Genomic DNA, 19,676 nt, shown 5'->3' on the forward strand with positions numbered 1-19,676 from the left:
GGGGGGGTGATGGGTATTGAAGAGGGCATCTTTTGGGATGAGCACTGGGTGTTGTATGGAAACCAATTTGACAATAAATTTCATATATTTAAAAAAATAAAATAAAATAAAATAAAATAAAATAAAATAAAATAAAATAAAATAAAATAAAATAAAATAAAATAGAGGAAGGTCAGGAGGTGAGTTCGTTAACGGAAAGGAATATTTAAGTTAATTTCATGACCAAATTTTCTTGTGTTCAACTGGACCAGTACAATTAAAACATAATTACTTGATTATATTTGTGTACCAAAGACAATGCAGAGAAAACTATTAAATTTTTTTCTTTTAAAATGAACACTTTTATTGAACACATTTTTATACATATACAGAAAAGTACCTAAATCATAAATGTATACATATGATAAAATTTTATACAGTAAACACAGACACCCATGTAACTAGCACAAAGACGAATAATGTTTCAGTGTATGCTGCCTGAAACCTTACCACAAAGTTAGCAGCCTAAAACCAGATGCAAGTTTCTGGGGGTCAGGTATCCAGAGGCATGGTCTACCTGGGCCCAGGGCTAAAGGACCTCACAAGGCTGCCATCAAGGTGTTGCCTGGGGCTGCTGTCAAAACCTATGGTTTAAGGATCAAAGTGCTCTTATAAGCTTGAGTCCTTCATTGTTGGCAAAATTCATTTACTTGCAACTGTAGAACTCATGGCAGCTTGCTTCTTTAAGGCCAGCAGGAGAGTATCTCTGACATCCAGATCTTCTTTTAAATGGCTCACCTGACGAGGTCAGGCCTATAAGGATAATTTCCCTTTTGGTTAACTCAAAGTCAATTGTTCAGAGACTTTAATAACATCTGCAGAAATCCTTTTACCTTTGCCAAATAATGTAACTTACTCATTGGAGTGATATCCCGTCATATTCACAGGCCCCATGCATACCCAAGGAGAGAGGATCATATGTGGTGTGTATATCAGAGGAGGGCTCTTGAGAGCCCTCTTAGAATTCTGCCTACAAAGACAAACATCCTAACAAAACCTTTAAAACAAATTGTATATGTTTATAAGAATAATACCATAAAAATTCTTCCGTGTTAAGCTTCTTTGGTTCAAAATTTGTGGGATTCAAACTAAATGGTTGCACATAACTGTAGCTCATCCATTCTTCCAGTTATACAATCTACACTGCACACATACCACAATGGATTCAACCATGCCACTACTGATGAAGATTTGGGTGGCTTCTAGTTTGGGCTATGTAAATTATGTTGCTTTAAAGATTCTTGAACATGTGCACAAATGAACCCATTTCTGTTGAGCATATACCTAGGAATGGCACTTCTGGGTCATAGGGCATCTGCAGCTTTAGCAGACGATGCCACACAGTTCTCTAAAGTGGCTACTCTGACCGACATTCCCACGGACAGAGTACGAGAGTCCCACTTCCTCCACCCTCACCAATTCTCAGCATTGTCAGTCCTTTGCAATTTAGTTGGGTAGCATAAGAACTCCAGCTTTGTTCGTCAAAATTACCTTGGTTAATAGTATCTATACTAGGGCGCCTGGGTGGCGCAGTCGGTTAAGCGTCCGACTTCAGCCAGGTCACGATCTCGCGGTTCGGGAGTTCGAGCCCCGCGTCAGGCTCTGGGCTGATGGCTCAGAGCCTGGAGCCTGTTTACGATTCTGTGTCTCCCTCTCTCTCTGCCCCTCCCCCGTTCATGCTCTGTTCTCTCTCTGTTCCAAAAATAAATAAACGTTGAAAAAAAAAATAGTATCTATACTAAGAACCAGTTGCCACATATGAAAATGCTTGCTGGGACCGTGTTGAATCTATAGATCAATTTAAAGATTTAACATTTTCACCATCCTGAGTCTTACAGGTCATGAACATTTAGTTAGGGCATCTTTAATTTCTATCAACGTAGTCTTTAATGTAGTCTTTCTTGAACATCTTCCACCATCCTTATCCTAAGGTACCTGTTTTCCTATGCTAATATAAAGGGTACCATTTTTAAATTACCATTGGTTTGTTGCTGATTCTAAGAATTCAAATAATTTTTGGAGGTTGACTTTGTATGTAGCAACCTCTTTCCTTGGGATTTTCCATGTATCCAGTCAAGTAATCTGAACATAAATAAAGCCCACTGTCTCCCTATCCCAATCTTTCCACCTTTTTTCTATGCTTTATTATTGACTATGACCTCTGGTACAATGTGGAATAGAAGTGGTGATAGTCAGAGTCTTTGTTTTATTCTCAGTATAGAAAGAAGAGCTTTCACCATTTCAACATTAACTGTGATGTTTTGTAGGGGGTTTTGGGGGGGTTTTTTGTTTTTGTTTTTGTTTTTGTTTTTGTAAAAAGCCTTTATCAGATTAAGGAGGTTTCTTTCTCCTCCTACTAGTCTGCTGAGAATTTTTAACAGAAGTGGGTACTGAATTTTACCAAATACTTTTCTGCAAAAACTGAAGTGATCATATAATTTTTTTCCTTTATTCTGTGAATGTGGTTCATTATATTGAGTTTTTAACCATTTTAACCACTTTACTGAGATACAACTAACATGTAAAAAGCCGTACATATTCAACATATATAACTCAATGATTTAGGGGATAAGTACATATCCATGAAACCGTGACCACTACCATCAAGGTCATAGACATACTCCAGGTTTTCTCCCACCTTCTTTATTTTACTTTATTTGTGTGCTAAGAACACTTAACATAAGATCAATCCTCTTAGCAAATTTAAAGTATACTATAGAGCACTGTTAGCTACAGGTACTATGCTGTACAGCCAATCTCCAGAACTTATCTTACGTACTAGAAATTTTGTATCCTTGGACTATCACCTTCCCTATTAACAGAGTTTTGAATAGTAAGTCAATGTTGCATTCCTGGGATAAATCCCATTTGTTTCTAACAGTTTTTTGTTTAAGTCTGAGGGTGAGAGAGAGTGCAAGCAGGAGAGGGAGAGAGGGAGAGAGAGAGAGAATCCCAAGCAGGCTCCAAACTGCCAGCATGCAGCCTGATACAGGGCTCAATCTTACAAACTGTGAGACCATGACCTGAGCCAAAATCAAGAATTGGATGCTTAACGTACTGAGCCAACCAGATGCCCCTCTAATATTATTATTGTTTCTATATATCTATGGATTCAATTGCCTATCATTTATTTAGAATAACTGCATCTCTGTTCATGAGAGAAATGTTCCTGTAATTTTCTTATATGACATTGTCTTTGTCAGATTTAATAGCTAGGATATGCAGTCCTCATAAAACAGTTTTCTATTCTCTAAATAGTTTTGTAAGATTGGTGCTATTTTACTTTCTTAAATATCTGAAAGCATTCACCTGTAAAGCCATTTGACCCTGGAGTTTTCCTTGCTAAAAAAAATAAAAATAAGAATAAAAGTAAAAATAAAAATAAAAATAAAAATAAAAATAAAAATAAAAATAAATAAAATAAAACACCTAAAGATTCAATTTCTTTACTAGATAAAAAATTATTCAGATTTCCTATTTCTTCTTCTGAACATTTTGCTGTGTATTTCAAGAAATTTGCCTATTACATCTAAATTTGGCCTTAACTTTTGAAAAACACTTTCACTGGGTATAGACAGATACCTAGGTCGGCAGTTATCTTCTTTCTGTACTTTAAAAGATATCATTCTATCATGGCTTCCATCAGATTCATTTGAAAAGTCAGCTGTTGTTCCTTTGAAGAAATCTTTTTTTCCTATCTCTTGTCAAGAGTTTTCTCTTTGGTTTTTGTAAGTTTTACTAGAGTATGCCTACATATGATCTGTTGTGCATTAATCCTGTTTGAGCTTTCTTGAGTTTCTCAAATCTGTGGACTGACATCTTTTATACAGTTTGGGAAATTCTTGGCTGTTATCTCTTAAAATACTATTTGAGTCTCATTCTCTCATTCCTTTTCTCTTTAGCTCAAATTAAATGTAAGGTGTTTTCTTCGTGTGTAATACGTGTTTTATCCTCATTCCTGTATTTTCTTCTATTTTCTCCATGCCTCAGTCTGTTTTACTGAACTATTTTCCAGTCTACTAATCCTCTCTTCTGTGGTATCGAAATTTAGCAAATCATATATACTGAATAAATCAGTCTCTATTATTTTTCAGTTCTAAAATTACTATCCATTATCTTTCTATAGGTAACAGTTCTCTGGTGAAATTCTCCATCTTGTCATCTATTCTCTTGAACATAGTGGCTCAGTTGTTTTTTTTTTTTTAAGTTTATTTATTTTTGAGAGAGAGAGAGAAGCAGAGAGAGAGGGAAACAGAGAATACCAAGCATCTTCCATGCTGTCAGCACAGAGCCCAATGTGAAGCTCAAACCCATGAACCGTGAGATCATGACCTGAGCCAAAATCAAGAACTGGACACATTAACTGAGCCATCCAGGCGCTCTGGCTCAGTCTTCTAGAATCAGTTTCCTACTACACCAAAATCTAAATTACCTGCGTGTTTCTATTGGTTTTTTTCTCTAGGTTTTTGATCATTTGTCATACATGATAATTTTTTATTAAATGCTAGATAACGTCAATGCAAACTGTAAGAGCTCTAGAAGATATTCCCTCCTTCCAAAGAAGATTCACTTTTCTTTTAGCAGATAGAATGGGAACAGATCATGCTGATGCAATTAGAAGCTGAGAAGATCTGAGGATGGATTTTCTGCTTTTTTTAAGTACATACTGTCAACCAAACACTTTTACTGTGGGATACAAAATACAATAAATGTACTATAATTCAATAATTAGTCAAGAGTTCATGTTACTTATGAAATGTACTTGGGCAGTTTCCATATTACAGATGGTCTCCCATATACATGTTTATATGAATTTTACCTTTCTTGGATTTTTTTCCTCTACCAATCCTGGGCCCTCTATTTGCAGGCCCCTTCCAAGTCCCTGAAAAATCTTCCCTGCAATGCATACAGGCACATGTGTGCATTCTCTGTCTCGACCCACATTAGAGATTTAGGATGATGGCCTAGAGAACAGGGAGTGAGGAAGGGAGCAATGCCCTGCCCCAAGGCTGTTTCTAAGAACTAACAGCTATCAGTGGAAAGCTTCAAAGGCAAAATGGAAGAACGGGAAATGAAATGAACAGCGATTCATTCTTTAGTCAATTTTGGACATCAAAAAAGCGTCAAATAACTGTAAAATGAATGAGTTTAGGAAAGTCATTTAATTTATTAATTCTAAGACAAAAATAACACTGCAAGTATCTTTCTCCAAAGGAACTTAGCTAAGGAGATGACTTATTTTCTGCCAGAAGAAGAGAATTTTCCTTTCAAATTAGAAAAAGTTAAAAAGCACTCTGGCTTTTGCATTTGTTAGTTTCCAAATGTTAAGATATTCCTTATGGTTCTAAACAAAGAAACAAAAACAGGTTTTGAAAATAAGACTTCCTGAATCCATTCAGGCCTAACAGATGATCTAAACTCTCTGTATGTTCAATGACGGCACCACACTGTCTGTTATATTCAGGATACAGTGTTCCCTTATCTGGTGTACCACAGATGTCCAAAATGATATTTGCTGAATAAATCATCACCTCAATGAATTAAGAGAAAACTGACAAAGTACTTTCTTTGCTTTAGCTTATTATTAAAACTATATTTTAAACTATTTTTAAATAATTTAGTCATAAAACTGACACGAATATATTTTCTAAGTTCCATACAGCCTTAATAGAAGTACGTTGAAAGATGGAAGTATAAACAAAAACCCAAATTCAAGGATTTTATGATTTAGGGACTGACTTTTCATCTGTTGCCAGACTTTGCCCCCTCACGAATTAAATAAATATTCTCTGGCCTATTTAGAAATGAGTACATGAACAATGAAAAAGAAGTAATACAGTTCAGTCCACCTTGCAAAGTAATCCACACGGGCAGTATGCAGTATTTGCACAGGCCCGAAAAGAGTGCCTGTCACAGAATAGGTACTCAAGAAATGCTAGTTGCCATTTTTAACATCATATAGCAGGAGTCACTGGTAAGAAGCAACACAAATAATGCCCAGAAAAAAAACATCAAATACCACTGGTATGTGAACAGAAATAATAAGAAAGGGCTCTACAATACGGGTGAGAAGCATCTATCTGCAGGTTTTTCAATTAAGCAAAACAGCAACCTCGAGTAACAATTGTGGAGATATAAAGGAAAGCCTTCCCAGTGGCAATGACCTGTGTAAGGGAGAAAAAAAGAGATACAAGCAGAGAACTGGAAGCAAAGGAAACAATGTGTGTGAAAAGAAAACGTAGACATGTAGCTGTATGGTGCCTATTCAAAGACCTCCTTTCTGGGGCGCCCAGGCTAAGGTTACACTGAAGGTTGCCCGAGAGGGCAAAGGGCAGGTCATGGAAGGCCTTTATGTCACACAAAGGAGTACGAATGCAATTGGCAACAAAGAGCTAAAAGACTCTAGCCTAAGCTAATATTAACTGAAAAACAGGGCAGCTATAGCATCTGGGGCCTCTAGGAAAAAACAGACAATTCCTGAACAATTGAAATCTACAACCATACTTATTTAAAACCAAAGGAAATGAAGATGAAGACAAATTTTAAGAAATCTGTAAATATTAATCAAGAAACATTACATAAGACATTTATAATCAACACCGTCCACCTTTGATATACCAAGCTCCCATGTGCAAACATCCAGCAAACCTGACTTGATCCAACGCTGTCTTTTCTCTTCCAATTAAAGTTAGTTCTTAAGAAAATAAATTTTTGCTCTGAAAGACTACTAAGTTTAGTAAATTCACCCCATGCTTTTTACTCATGAGAGTTCACATCAAAAGATCATTTTTCTTACGTTGTTTGGAAACCACAAAATGGTTCAACAAAGATTTATTCCCCAACTACTGCATGTCAATTATGGCCACTAAAAGCAAGGACAGGAAAACAAAAGAATGAAATTCACACTTTAAAAGCACCTATTCCAGACAATATTTTTGGGTGACTGTAGCTCATTAATCCTGACCAAAAACTTCCTTCCATTTACATACAAGTCTCCTAAACCTCAGAGCCCCTAAATAAAGGGTCTAGAATGTGGACCCCAATCTGACTTGAAAAGCTCATGTTCTTTCTCAGATGCCATGAACATAAACATAAATAAGACACCACCTTTGCCTTCACCAGCTTAAACTTGGGAGGAGACATGCTTATAATATATAGTTCTTTTGCCTAAAATATTCTCCCCTCCCCTGAATCTTCATTTGACAAACTCTTCTCTCAAACTGAAATTCAAATGTCATCCAGTTGAAGAAATTTACATCAGTTCCCTTGGGCAAAGCTGTCTTCTACCCTCCTCTGAGCTCTGGCATGTGTCTTCAAATCTCTGTAAGGAATGTATCAGGTAGCACATGGTGGCTCTGTTTACAGATCTGATCTTGGGCGGTCAAACTGTGTTCATCTTCACTCCCCTGGGCCCCAGGCACAAAGTGGCCAATGAAAAAATGCTGGGTAAATGAACAGAAGGTGGAAATCACCCAAAGAGAAGTGCCAGTTTAAACTCTGAATGTGCACAGAGGCCTCTTTGGGAAAGTGTATAAAAAAAGAAAAGATGGCTCAGGACGGGAAATTGGGAAAGGTCTACAACTAGGTGGAGGAAAGAGAAATCAACTAAGAAAGAACAAACCAAGGAGAGAAACAGAACTGGACCACAGAACTGGGGCATAGTCACAAAGTGGATGGAAATCAATGGTCTTAAATCACTGTAGAAGCTCAAGGAAAATGAAAAGAAAATGACTAATGAAAATGGATAGGAAATTAATGATGACCATGAAAGGAACAAGTTTAATTTTTTTTTTTTAGTTTATTTATTTTGCAAGAGAGAGCAAGCAGGGGAGGGGCAGACAGAGAGAGAGGGAGAGAGAATCCCAAACAGGCTCCACACTGTCAGCGCAGAGCCTGACACAGGACTCAGTCTCACAAACTGTGAGATCATGACCTGAGCCAAGATCAAGAGTCAGACGCTTAACCAACGGAGACGTCCAGGCACCCCTGAAAACAACAACTTTAGTAGAATGGTGGGTTGGAAGCCAAACTGAAGAATCTAGATCACTATCAAGAAACAGGCAGTGGGTCCAAAAAAGTCTGGCTATAAAGAAAGAGGAATAGGGCGCCTGGGTGGCTCAATTGGTTAAGTGTCCAACTTTGGCTCAGGTCATGATCTCACCAGTTTGCAAGTTCGAGCCCTGCTTCAGGCTCTGTGCTGACAGCTCGGAGCCTGGAGCCTGTTTCCAATTCTGTGTCTCTCTTTCTCTCTCTCTGCCCCTCCCCTGCTCATGCTCTGTCTCTAAGAAGTAATAAATAAATGTTAAAAAAATTTTTTTTTAATTTTTTTTTTCAACGTTTTTTATTTATTTTTGGGACAGAGAGAGACAGAGCACGAATGGGGGAGGGGCAGAGAGAGAGGGAGACACAGAATCGGAAACTGGCTCCAGGCTCTGAGCCATCAGCCCAGAGCCCGACGCGGGGCTCGAACTCCCGGACCGCGAGATCATGACCTGGCTGAAGTCGGACGCTCAACCGACTGCGCCACCCAGGCGCCCCAAAAATTTTTTAAAAAGACTTTCTTTTCCTTAGAAAGAGGAATAAAACAGAAGAATAGAAAAGTATGCACAAAACAGGAATCTGTACACTTAGAAAAATACACCCCTGTGCCTGACTTTGGAGTACAGATTCAGCCTTATGCTTCTGTATCCACCAGAGAACTGAAATCATGTCCAACGCAAAGTGCCAAACATAGAGATAACACACGTAGCAGAAACAGCTAACATTTAAGATGATCAAACCAACATTTGAAATATCAACAATATCAAAGGATGGATGAAAAACAAAAGGTAAAAACTAAAGAAATAATTCAAAGTCTTTTATTGATTGGGCTTAATTATTTAGGAGGGGTATGACCCAGTAGTTCACAGATACCATTTGAAGAATTTTCTCATCTTCTGACCCAATAAATTGTACAATTGTACAATACATTGTACTCTGAGAATTTAAACTTAAGGACACAATACTAAGAGGGGAGCCTGGCTGGCTCAGTCGGTTAAGCATCTGACTCTTGATTTTGGCTCAGGTCATGATCTCATGGTTTGTGAAATCTAGCCCCATGTGGGGCTCTCTGCTGATGGCACAGAGACTGCTTGGGATTCTCTCTCTTCCTCTCTCTCTGCCCCTACCCTGCTCACTCACACACTCTCTCTCTCTCTCAAAAAAAAAATAAAATAAAATAAACATTAAAAAAAAAAAAAAAAAAGGAAACAGGGGTACCTGCGTGGCTCAGTCGGTTAAGTGTCCGACTTCAGCTCAGGTCATGATCTCGTGGTTTGTGGGTGCAAGCCCTGTGTCAGGCTCTGTGCTGACAGCTGGGAGCCTGCTTCGGATTCTGTGTCTCCCTCTCTCTCTGCCCCTCCTCTGCTCATACTCTGTGTGTGTGTCTCTCTCAAAAATAAACATTAAAAAAAAAAATAAGGAAACAACCCTAAGAAATAAAAGTTATGTATTTGAAGATGTTCTCCACAGTATTATTTATTTTTTATTTAAAGAAAATTTTTAATGTTTATTTGCTTTTGAAAGAGAGAGACACAGAGTATGAGCAGGGGAGGGGCAGAGAGAGTGGGAGACACAGAATCCAAAGCAGGTTCCAGGCTCCAGGCTCTGAGCCGTCAGCACAAAGCCCAACATGAGGCTCAACCTCACAAACAGTGAGATCATGACCTGAGCTGAAGTTGGATGCTCAACCGACTGAGCCACCCATACGCCCCTCCACAACATTATTTAAATAACAAAAAAATTATAAATAGTTAAAATGCCCTATAACATAGGAAAGCTATTAAAAATAAAAAATATCCACCCAATGAAACATTAGGCAGTACTTAAAAGTGATGATTTATTCAATCACTTTCTGAGTGCATTAACTTGTGTTTAGAAATCTTAGTAATAAATGAAGATAATATTTATAGTAAATAAAAGATCATAATACTAAATCATACACACATAATATGATTATCGTACATTCATTGTATAAAGGCATTTTGAAAAGCAGGTAACAAAGACACAAAACGCTAAGAGGACAATAGGACTTACATTAGGTAATGAAGTAAATGTACTGCCCATGTGACATTCAACAACATGCTTTCTCAACAACAAAAACAATAATAAATAACCTCCTTCAATAACAAACAAAAACAACCTGGGCATATACAACTCAGTAACTGCCTGCAACCTTTTTTTTTTCATTTTTTCCCACTCAGATGGCAACTCTTCCCTCTCACTCTCCCAAAGGAAGAGAAAAACAGTCATCAGGGAGAGAAAAAGGATAATCAATGGCAACAGCTCCAGAAGCAACACCCAGAGCCAGCGGCAGGCTCAGGAGAGGGCGCTGCACCTAATCCTTGTGGTTTCAGGTGCTCGACACGTTCAGAGAAACTTCTCTAGGACCGAACTGCTACTGAAAGCATAGTCTTCCCACATACAACATTTTATAAAAGGGAACTTTTGATGCTCCGGAAATAACTCACAAAACAATAAAGCAAAGGGTCATCAATCCACAGGTTAGATGACTGAGGGGTACCATTTTGAAATGCCCAAAATAATGACCTGCGTGTGAAAAGGAACAGAAGCAACAGACATCATATGCTGCTCATACAATGGATGAAATACCAAAGAACACAGGACATTTCAGGGCCAAAATTGTGTATATATTCACAAGACTAATTCCTTTTGAACCGAAAAAGTTTAGGGACAGTATATTTTAGTGATACGTTACAAAAATCAATTTTTACTAAACATGGAGTCCCCAGATGACCCAATAATTCTACTCTTAGGTATACAACCAAAAGAACTGAAACATGGATTCACACAAAAACTTGTTCATGAATGTTCATAGCAGCATTATTCATAATAGCCAAAAAGTGTAAGCAATCCAAATGTCCATGAACTGATGAAAAGATAAAATGTGGCACATTTGTACAGTGGCATATTATTCAGACATAAAAAGGAATAAAGAATTGATAAATGCTCTAACATGGATGAATATTGAAGACATGCTAAGTAAAGAACCCAAGCACAAAAGAGAAATACTGTATGATTCCATTTATATGAACTGTCCAGAACAGAGTCACCTATGGAGACAGAAAGAAGACTAGTGGTTCCCAGGGTCTGGGAGGGAAGGGGATGGGAAGTGAATGTTTAATGAGGATAAAGTTTCTTTGGGGGATGATTAAAATGTTCTGGAATTAGACAGTGGTGATATAACACTGTGACTATTTTTAAATCACTAGATTGCACTCTTTAAAGTGGTTTTAACCACACTCAGATACCACCTCATGCCAGTCAGAGTGGCCAAAATGAACAAATCAGGAGACTATAGATGCTGGCGAGGATGTGAAGAAACCGGAACCCTCATGCACTGTTGGTGGGAATGCAAACTGGTGTAGCCGCTCTAGAAAACAGTGTGGAGGTTCCTCAAAAAATTAAAAATAGATCTACCCCATGACCCAGCAGTAGCACTGCTAGGAATTTACCCAAGGGATACAGGAATGCTGATGCACAGGGGCACCTGTACCCCAATGTCTATAGCAGCACTTTCAACAATAGCCAAACTATGGAAAGAGCCTAAATGTCCATCAACTGATGAATGGATAAAGAAATTGTGGTTTATATACACAATGGAATACTACGTGGGAATGAGAAAGAATGAAATATGGCCTTTTGTAGCAACATGGATGGAACTGGAGAATGTTACGCTAAGTGAAATAAGTCCAATAGCATAGGGGAAAAGGAAAAGTCATACAGAGAAAGACAGATACCATAGGTTTTCACTCTTATGTGGATCCTGAGAAACTTAACAGAAGACCATCGGGGAGGGGAAGGGGAAAAAAAAATAAAAAGAGGTTAGAGAGGGAGGGAGCCAAAACATAAGAGACTCTTAAAAACTGAGAACAGGGGCGCCTGGGTGGCGCAGTCGGTTAAGCGTCCGACTTCAGCCAGGTCACGATCTCGCGGTCCGTGAGTTCGAGCCCCGCGTCAGGCTCTGGGCTGATGGCTCAGAGCCTGGAGCCTGTTTCCCATTCTGTGTCTCCCTCTCTCTCTGCCCGTCCCCCGTTCATGCTCTGTCTCTCTCTGTCCCAAAAATAAATAAACGTTGAAAAAAAAAATTAAAAAAAAAAAAAAACTGAGAACAAACTGAGGGTTGATGGGGGGTGGGTGATCGGTATCGAGAAGGTCACCTGTTGGGATGAGCACTGGGTGTTGTATGGAAACCAATTTGACAATAAATTTCATATTAAAAAAATAAATAAATAAAGTGGTTTTAAAAGTAAACAAAAATAAAACGATTAAAATGAGGATTTTATCTCAATAAAATCATTACTCTAATCATTTTTAGCATAATCTAACCTCTCTTACCAAAGTAAATGTCAGAATGAAAAGATAATTCCAATATAAATAATAAATCATTTTTATAATGTGGGTACCCTATTTATTAAAGAACAATATATCCTTTTGATAAACTCCAAACATAGATATTTGAACAGTTTCAGACTCCCTTTGTTTAGATTTTCTTCTTCTAGTTCTTTACCCTTCCAGCTATATTATGCTTTTTCTTTAAAATCTCATCTGATGCAATAGCATATGACAGAATAGCATAGGGGAAAAGGAAAAGGAATAATGATCACATTATTAGAAGGTTTTTCATACTGTGGACTGTTTCAAACAAAATTTTGAAAACTGAAATAACTTTTCAACATACTCTAAGTTTACTTTTGCAAAAAGACTGTAACATGTTGCAAACTACTAAAAGCAGGCCTCAAACAGCGGGTTAGGAAAAAAGAAATAGAAAACCTAGGTCATAACAAACATGTATGAAACACATTCTAAGAGGTAATTTCTCAGGAAAAAAAATTTGAAACTGGAGATTAATAGAAATGACATGATTATTTGAACCTAATATAAAAATCATCTCCTAAAACAAATCTTCTAAAAATGGGAGAGGAGGTGGATTACATGACACTTATTGATTGGAATAAAAACAACTTATGATAAAGATTGAAATCAGGGCGCGTGGGTGGCTTAGTCGGCTAAGTCCCCGACTTCGGCTCAGGTCATGGTCTCACAGTCCATGAGTTCCAGCGGCACATCAGGCTCTGTACTGACAGCTCAGAGCCTGGAGCCTGTGGCAGATTCTGTTTCTCCCTCTCTTTCTGCCCCTCCCCTGCTTGCACTCTCTCTCTCAAAAATAAACATTAAAAAAAATTTTTTTAAAGATTGAAATCTTTTTTCAATAAACTAATTAGTAAATTTTTTTCCAAATACACCTATAAGAATAATCTCTCAGTCCTTCTTTGCTAGCTAAACGGAGAAAGGAAGTGTGTGTGTGTGTGTGTGTGTGTGTGTGTGTGTGTGTGTCTGTCTTTGATCAGGGGGAAGGTGGTCAGAATCTAATTCTGCTAAAATAAGGAAATCATTACTCCCACAAATCTCTGAAGACCCAACAAGTCACACTGCACTCACAACTCTTCCCCAGGACTAGCTATAATACAGTAATGTCATATACACCTTTCTCCTTTCTCTACAATGCTTTAGTAGTTTTTATTTTAAAAGAAAGAAGAGTTAGTTATTTAATTATCCACCATCAGTGCTTCTCAAAATTTAAAGTTCATACAAATCACTTGGGGATCCTGTTAAAACACACTATTCACGCCGGTGGCTGCCAGAAGGGAGGTGGGTGAGAGGATGGATGAAATGGATAAAGGGATTAAGAGTACAGTTATCCGGATGAGCACTGAGAAATATACAGAATACTTGAGTCATTATATTGTACACCCGAAACTAACATATCACTGTATGTTAATTATACTCGAATTAAAAAAGAACTAAAAACAAAAACAGTCTTATTCGGCGGGCCTTGGGGTACAGCCTGAGATTCTGCGATGCTGCTGGTACGTAACACACTTTGAGCTGCAGGGATCAGGAAGGAATACCACATCCGACACCAGGTACGTACTGCAGAGGACAGGCAGACGGCCCAGAGCCAATATACCCAGGGGCTGCAAGGCCCAAGCTCCTCAATGTCAAAAGCCAACTACGTCTTATCCCAAAGGATCTGAGACTACGGTCTTTACAGACCGAAGATACTCCATTGTAGCACATTACAAACAATGAGACCTCACTCCGATGGTTACAGAAAAAGAAGTGACTGTGCACCAAGGATTCCAACAGTACCCAGGCTCGTCTTGGCTTCACACAGCAAGATGTGCGTACTCACCTCTACGACTGGTCTCTGCACCCAATGAGCAGGAACCTCTGACAAGGTTGACAAGGACTCATCTCCAGCCATCCCTCTTCCCCTCACAGCCTCCATTCCCACTGTAATAAACAACTTTCAGGATTTAGAGCAGGCCAGGCTCTCCCTTCCATCAAGCCTCTAGTTCAAACTTACTTTACATTCAGACTTCATCTCCTCCAGAAATTTATTTCCCAAAACATTCTTTGAGACTCGGCAGGCTAGCAGGGTGTTGCACAGTGCTCTAGGACTCCACGGCTGCACTCACCGCTCTGTATCGCTCCACTTGACAGACAGTCTCAGCCTGGGTTCCTCAAGGAAATCAAGCCCTTGTACACTAAGGCACCCACTATGCGTAACGAAGAAGCTTCTCTACTTTGAATCTAGAATGGCACTCTTTAAGTACCACCTTTGGAAGAACTGAAAACACAGGCACTCAAGTCACTTTCTAGGTTATGCGGTTTAGAACCAGATCCTGCCTATCTTATTCCATACCATGTTCCTAAGGTATAGCGTGTTGCCTGACTCACAGCAAGCACTCAACAAAACCTTGATGGAGGGGGGACCTGGGTGGCTCAGTCAGTTAAGCATCTGATTCTTGGTTTCAGCTCAGGTCATAATCCCACGGTTTCATGAGTTCAAGCCCTGCACCAGGCTCTGCACTGGCAGCTCGAAGCCTGCTTGGGATTCTCTCTGTCCCTCTCTCTCTCTGCCCCTCCCTCACGTGCACTGTCTCTATCTCTCTGAAAATAAATAAATAAACTTAAAAAAAAAACCACTATATTATTAGAATAACTCTAAAAAAACAAATCACATAATCCAGTCAACTAACTTCCCAGAACCCATGGAGATAAAGACTCTTTAGAATTTTCTGCTTAAAAAACAAAACACTCAAGAACTAAAAGCTCCAAGTATTGAGATGGAGTCAAAATTGGAAGACCTTTCGCAACACAGATGTCATGCTGTTTAAGGCTAAGAACGAGGGGCCTGTGTTGAGTCCTATAGTGCTTGCTAGGTCAGGGGGGGCAAGGGCCTTCGTGAGGCCTAACCAGGCCTCTAGAATTGGGCTCCACAAAGTACTGCTCATAGGCCAAACCCAGCTGTTTTTGTACATGAAGTTTTACTGGAATATAGCTGTTTTCAGGCTACAGAGGCAGAGTTCGGAGGTTGTGACGGAAACTTATGGTCAGTAAAGCCTATAACATTTACTATCTGGCTTTGACAAAAGTTTGCTAACTCCAGTTCTAGAATGCTACCAAAAAAGTCACCATCGGGACGTCTCCCTTCTCCTGGCCAACTGTCCCCAGTGCATTTGCTCCTAAAACCTGATCTGGTTTTCTAGAGAGCAGGTCCCTGTCTCCACCTCCATTCTGTGTGCTGTTTATCACTTCACTCTTTTTTAATTTTTGTAACCTTTATTTTTGAGAGAGAGAGAGAGACAGAGTGTGAGCAAGGGAGGAACAGAGAGAAAGGGAGACACAGAATCTGAAGCAGGCTCCAGGCTCTGAGCTGTCAGCACAGAGCCCGATGCGGGGCTCAAACTCATGAACCACAAGACCATGACCTCAGCTGAAGTTGGATGCCCAACCAACTGAGCCACCCAGGTTCCCCTCACTTCACTCTCTTACCATCCAAACCCAACCTCTTCGAGTACTCAATCTAGTTCATTCTCAGTAACTTGTTCTCAAATGGTAACTTTTGATCTGTGTCTTTACTAATTAAGTTTTAAGTAACTGATGTATTTCAGAAATCTCTCACAAAGACAGACTATGAGGACCAGAAACCTCAGGCTCCGCCTCTGGGAAACCCAGCCTAAGGTACTGTAATTTAAGTTTTTCTCACATCTGCTATCCCTGTGTCTTTTATTCTTGAATCACTACCCTGTCTTAACCTCCTTCCAGCTCCCTAATGCCTGTATGATCACAGCTGAACTCCTTTACTAGCATGAAGACATTTCATGATGTGACCCCACCCACCCATCATCTATTAGCCTGGCCTCGTCTCCTGCCACATTAAATCCCTATCTTACATTTCAAGCTCCAAAACACTAAAATACCTGTAATTTTCCAAATCTACAATGTCCCTTTCCCTAGTTGCCTGAATTTGTAATATAGTTATGCATATGCCCCAAATCATTACTAGTTTCCATAAAACATGGGATAAGATATATCTATTGAAATTTTTAAAATAAAAACTAAAGAGCAGTAGCAAGCAACAGTATCACAACACTACTAATAATGATAAACACCGTACGGTTTATAAAAATTATCACACAAATGCCAGTACATTTCCTTAAAACATAATTTCCTTGCCTTTTATACCCCCAAACTGTACCATTAGCTTGATGCAAAGATCAACAAACTTACTTTGCATCACACGTTGTGCTTTCAAGCAAAAATTATAAAACTAGAGGTGACCTTAAAGACCATCTAGATCTTTCAGGTATTTCTGAATTCCTCCTTCATTAATGGAGATGAATTTGTAGTAAGCAATACAGAAGCTGCTGACTGATCTCCATAGTGACCAATGGCATACACTTTTCAGATGGCTAGTCAAGAATGCAACATATGATCAACCTAATTAATGCAGTGTGACAGTCATTAGTGCAGCTCACCACGTATATGCTCCTATCCCTACTTGTAGACACTTGGCAGGACGACACTTCTTGGCCCTCCTGTGGTTGAGGAGGGCCAGGTGACTCATTCTAGCCAATGAGGTGTGAGTAGAACTGATGGGGTCATTTCTGGGCAAGGACATTTAAAAAATTTTTTTTTCAACGTTTATTTATTTTTGGGACAGAGAGAGACAGAGCATGAACGGGGGAGGGGCAGAGAGAGAGGGAGACACAGAATCGGAAACAGGCTCCACGCTCCGAGCCATCAGCCCAGAGCCTGACGCGGGGCTCAAACTCACGGACCGCGAGATCGTGACCTGGCTGAAGTCGGACGCTTGACCGACTGCGCCACCCAGGCGCCCCTGGGCAAGGACATTTTAAATGTCCAAGGCTCTGTGGCTCTTTTCTGCCACAGAAAAGGGGAATACTCCTGTTAGCAGCTATTTCATTCAGCCTGGGCTCTGGAGTGAAGATAATACAAGGCAAGGCCCTAGATGATCTTGATGGGCAAACAGCATGGGTACAAAATAAACAATGTTGTTCCACAGTATAACCTTAGCTATCACAACCTTCCAGCAGTTTAGATCCTTCAAAGGAATGCATAGTGAGACACCAACATTTCACATCAACGTTTTATTTCTACTGTAAATAAATGTTATCAGTGGTAAATTCAAGAGCTGGGAATAGTAAGTTTGAGTTATTACGTGCTCTTGACCAAACAATGCCTCTCAGTCTTCATTTCAAGGAAGAATAATAGTAATAGTTGACATTTCTTAAGCACTTAACAATGTGCCAGCATTGCTAAAAGTCCTTCATCTACATTAATTCATTCCATACAATGAACGTGAGTCTCCATGGAGTTACGGAGGACTGAAAACCATCTCCATGGAGTTACGGAGGACTGAATTAGTTTTCTAGAAAATAATCCTGAAATATTAATTGGGAGTTTCCCAGCACAAATAAGCTACTCTATCCTTAAATGATACATTCCTTATTTCAGACATTTCAATTTGAATTACGGAGATCTGAAGGCATGTTTAGAGCAGGCAAGAACCTGAAGTATTTGATCCCAGCGCTGGCAATAATGAAGAAAAGATGATTGTTAAAAATAGGTTTGTGTATATAACAATTTTGGGAAAATCTGATCATGGTAGTAGATATACCTTACCTACCATATTGCTATGGGTGGAGGCTCCAAAGACCTTGCCCTCCATCATTAAGTACCTTCCAAGTCTTTTTCGGGCCTGTCATACAGGCCAGGAAACCAAACAGTTCTAAGAAATCCTAATTCCACTGGAATTGAGAACAATCCAAAATGATAGTGGTTATATAAGAGACTGGATTAAGTATAATCTAGTATGATGGATGCATATTTAAAGAAGAACTTGGAAGACAAAACTTTAAAACAATCACTTGAAGGAAAAGTTAGTTGTCAAAGGAAACAATTTACTGTACGAGACCGATTTCGTGTGACCATAAGAAGGTTTGGAACAGCCACTGAAAATTAGGGATTAAATGTGCACTTTGATTTTTTTTGTTGTTTGTTTAATTTAGAACAAGAGTAGTAACTCCTATCAACGCTTCCTTTATTCTTTCAAACCCATTAGTTCTTTCTTTCTGTGCCAATCTCTTCTAAAATACCCATCCGTACTTCTATTATTCCTTTGCTGAAGTGTAAGTATCTTTGCATAACAGTAAGTTTTCTTAGTAACTGTATAACAGACCTGTTAAGAAATACAGAATAATTATCCCTGCTTCTCCACCCTCCTTAATTCATGCATAGACTTTGCTCTATTGAAAATTAAGTGAAATAATCCTGTCCTAAGAGAAAATTAGACTTCACTAACAAAGTGCTTAATTGATTTATTCCAACTATATCCTCTCTGTCTGATGCAAGTGCTCTCAACAAATACCTAAGGGATAAACGAATAGCATTATAGTTTTCCAGTGGCTATCAATATATCAAATCGACTCCAGCCTTTCTTACTATAGTTTTTTTTTTTAATTTTTTTTTTCAACGTTTATTTATTTTTGGGACAGAGAGAGACAGAGCATGAACGGGGGACGGGCAGAGAGAGAGGGAGACACAGAATCGGAAACAGGCTCCAGGCTCTGAGCCATCAGCCCAGAGCTTGACGCAGGGCTCAAACTCACGGACCGCGAGATCGTGACCTGGCTGAAGTCGGACGCTTAACCGACTGCGCCACCCAGGCACCCCTCTTACTATAGTTTTAAATATTCAGACAAAAAATATAGGAACTAATTTTGAATGAGTAGAAATTTCACTTGACATCTACCTCTGACTCTTTAGCTAATCAGCTTCTGTTTCACACTGTAGAACAGTCTAATTTTAATATGCTCTTATCCTCCTCCTTTACTCTGATTTTCCCTGGGTCACTCACTATGGCTGCATCAACTAAGCTGCTCACCCTAGTTCGCAATCAAGCAAGGTAGGCAACATTCAAACAGCTTTGGCTCCTCCTCTAAGAGGCCTTAGCTTTTAACCCACCTCCCAGATCCAAAACACCAGACCTTAATTCTGGGCTCCCAAATCTCCTTTGGTACAACAACAACACAAAAAAGGCCCAGAATTCTGGCTCTCAGGGTTGGTCTCCTGCTTTGGTTCTTGCTCCCAATACTGCTCTAGCCAATTCTCCTAGCATGGCAATCAAATAGCATCCTTGACTCCAGCCCAGGGGCCAGCTCCACCAGTCTGTTTATATTGAGAGAGTCCTATGTCTCTGAAATTAG

At 39.2% G+C, this 19,676-nt stretch overlaps 1 protein-coding gene and 1 non-coding gene across 5 annotated transcripts in view; both read right to left on the reverse strand.

Moving 5' to 3' along the window:
* The window catches only part of DIS3L2 (DIS3 like 3'-5' exoribonuclease 2), a 354,030-nt gene that overhangs the window by 249,655 nt on the left and 84,699 nt on the right, over positions 1–19,676 (reverse strand). The window lies entirely within an intron of this gene.
* Positions 10,272–10,493, reverse strand: LOC121014537 (small nucleolar RNA U3). Its single transcript, XR_005783269.1, has one exon. It is a non-coding gene; the product is annotated as a small nucleolar RNA U3 (small nucleolar RNA).

The sequence above is a fragment of the Herpailurus yagouaroundi genome, unplaced genomic scaffold (assembly GCF_014898765.1).
Source record: "Herpailurus yagouaroundi ecotype Mexico unplaced genomic scaffold, PumYag 202, whole genome shotgun sequence".
Taxonomy (NCBI): Eukaryota; Metazoa; Chordata; class Mammalia; order Carnivora; family Felidae; genus Herpailurus; species Herpailurus yagouaroundi.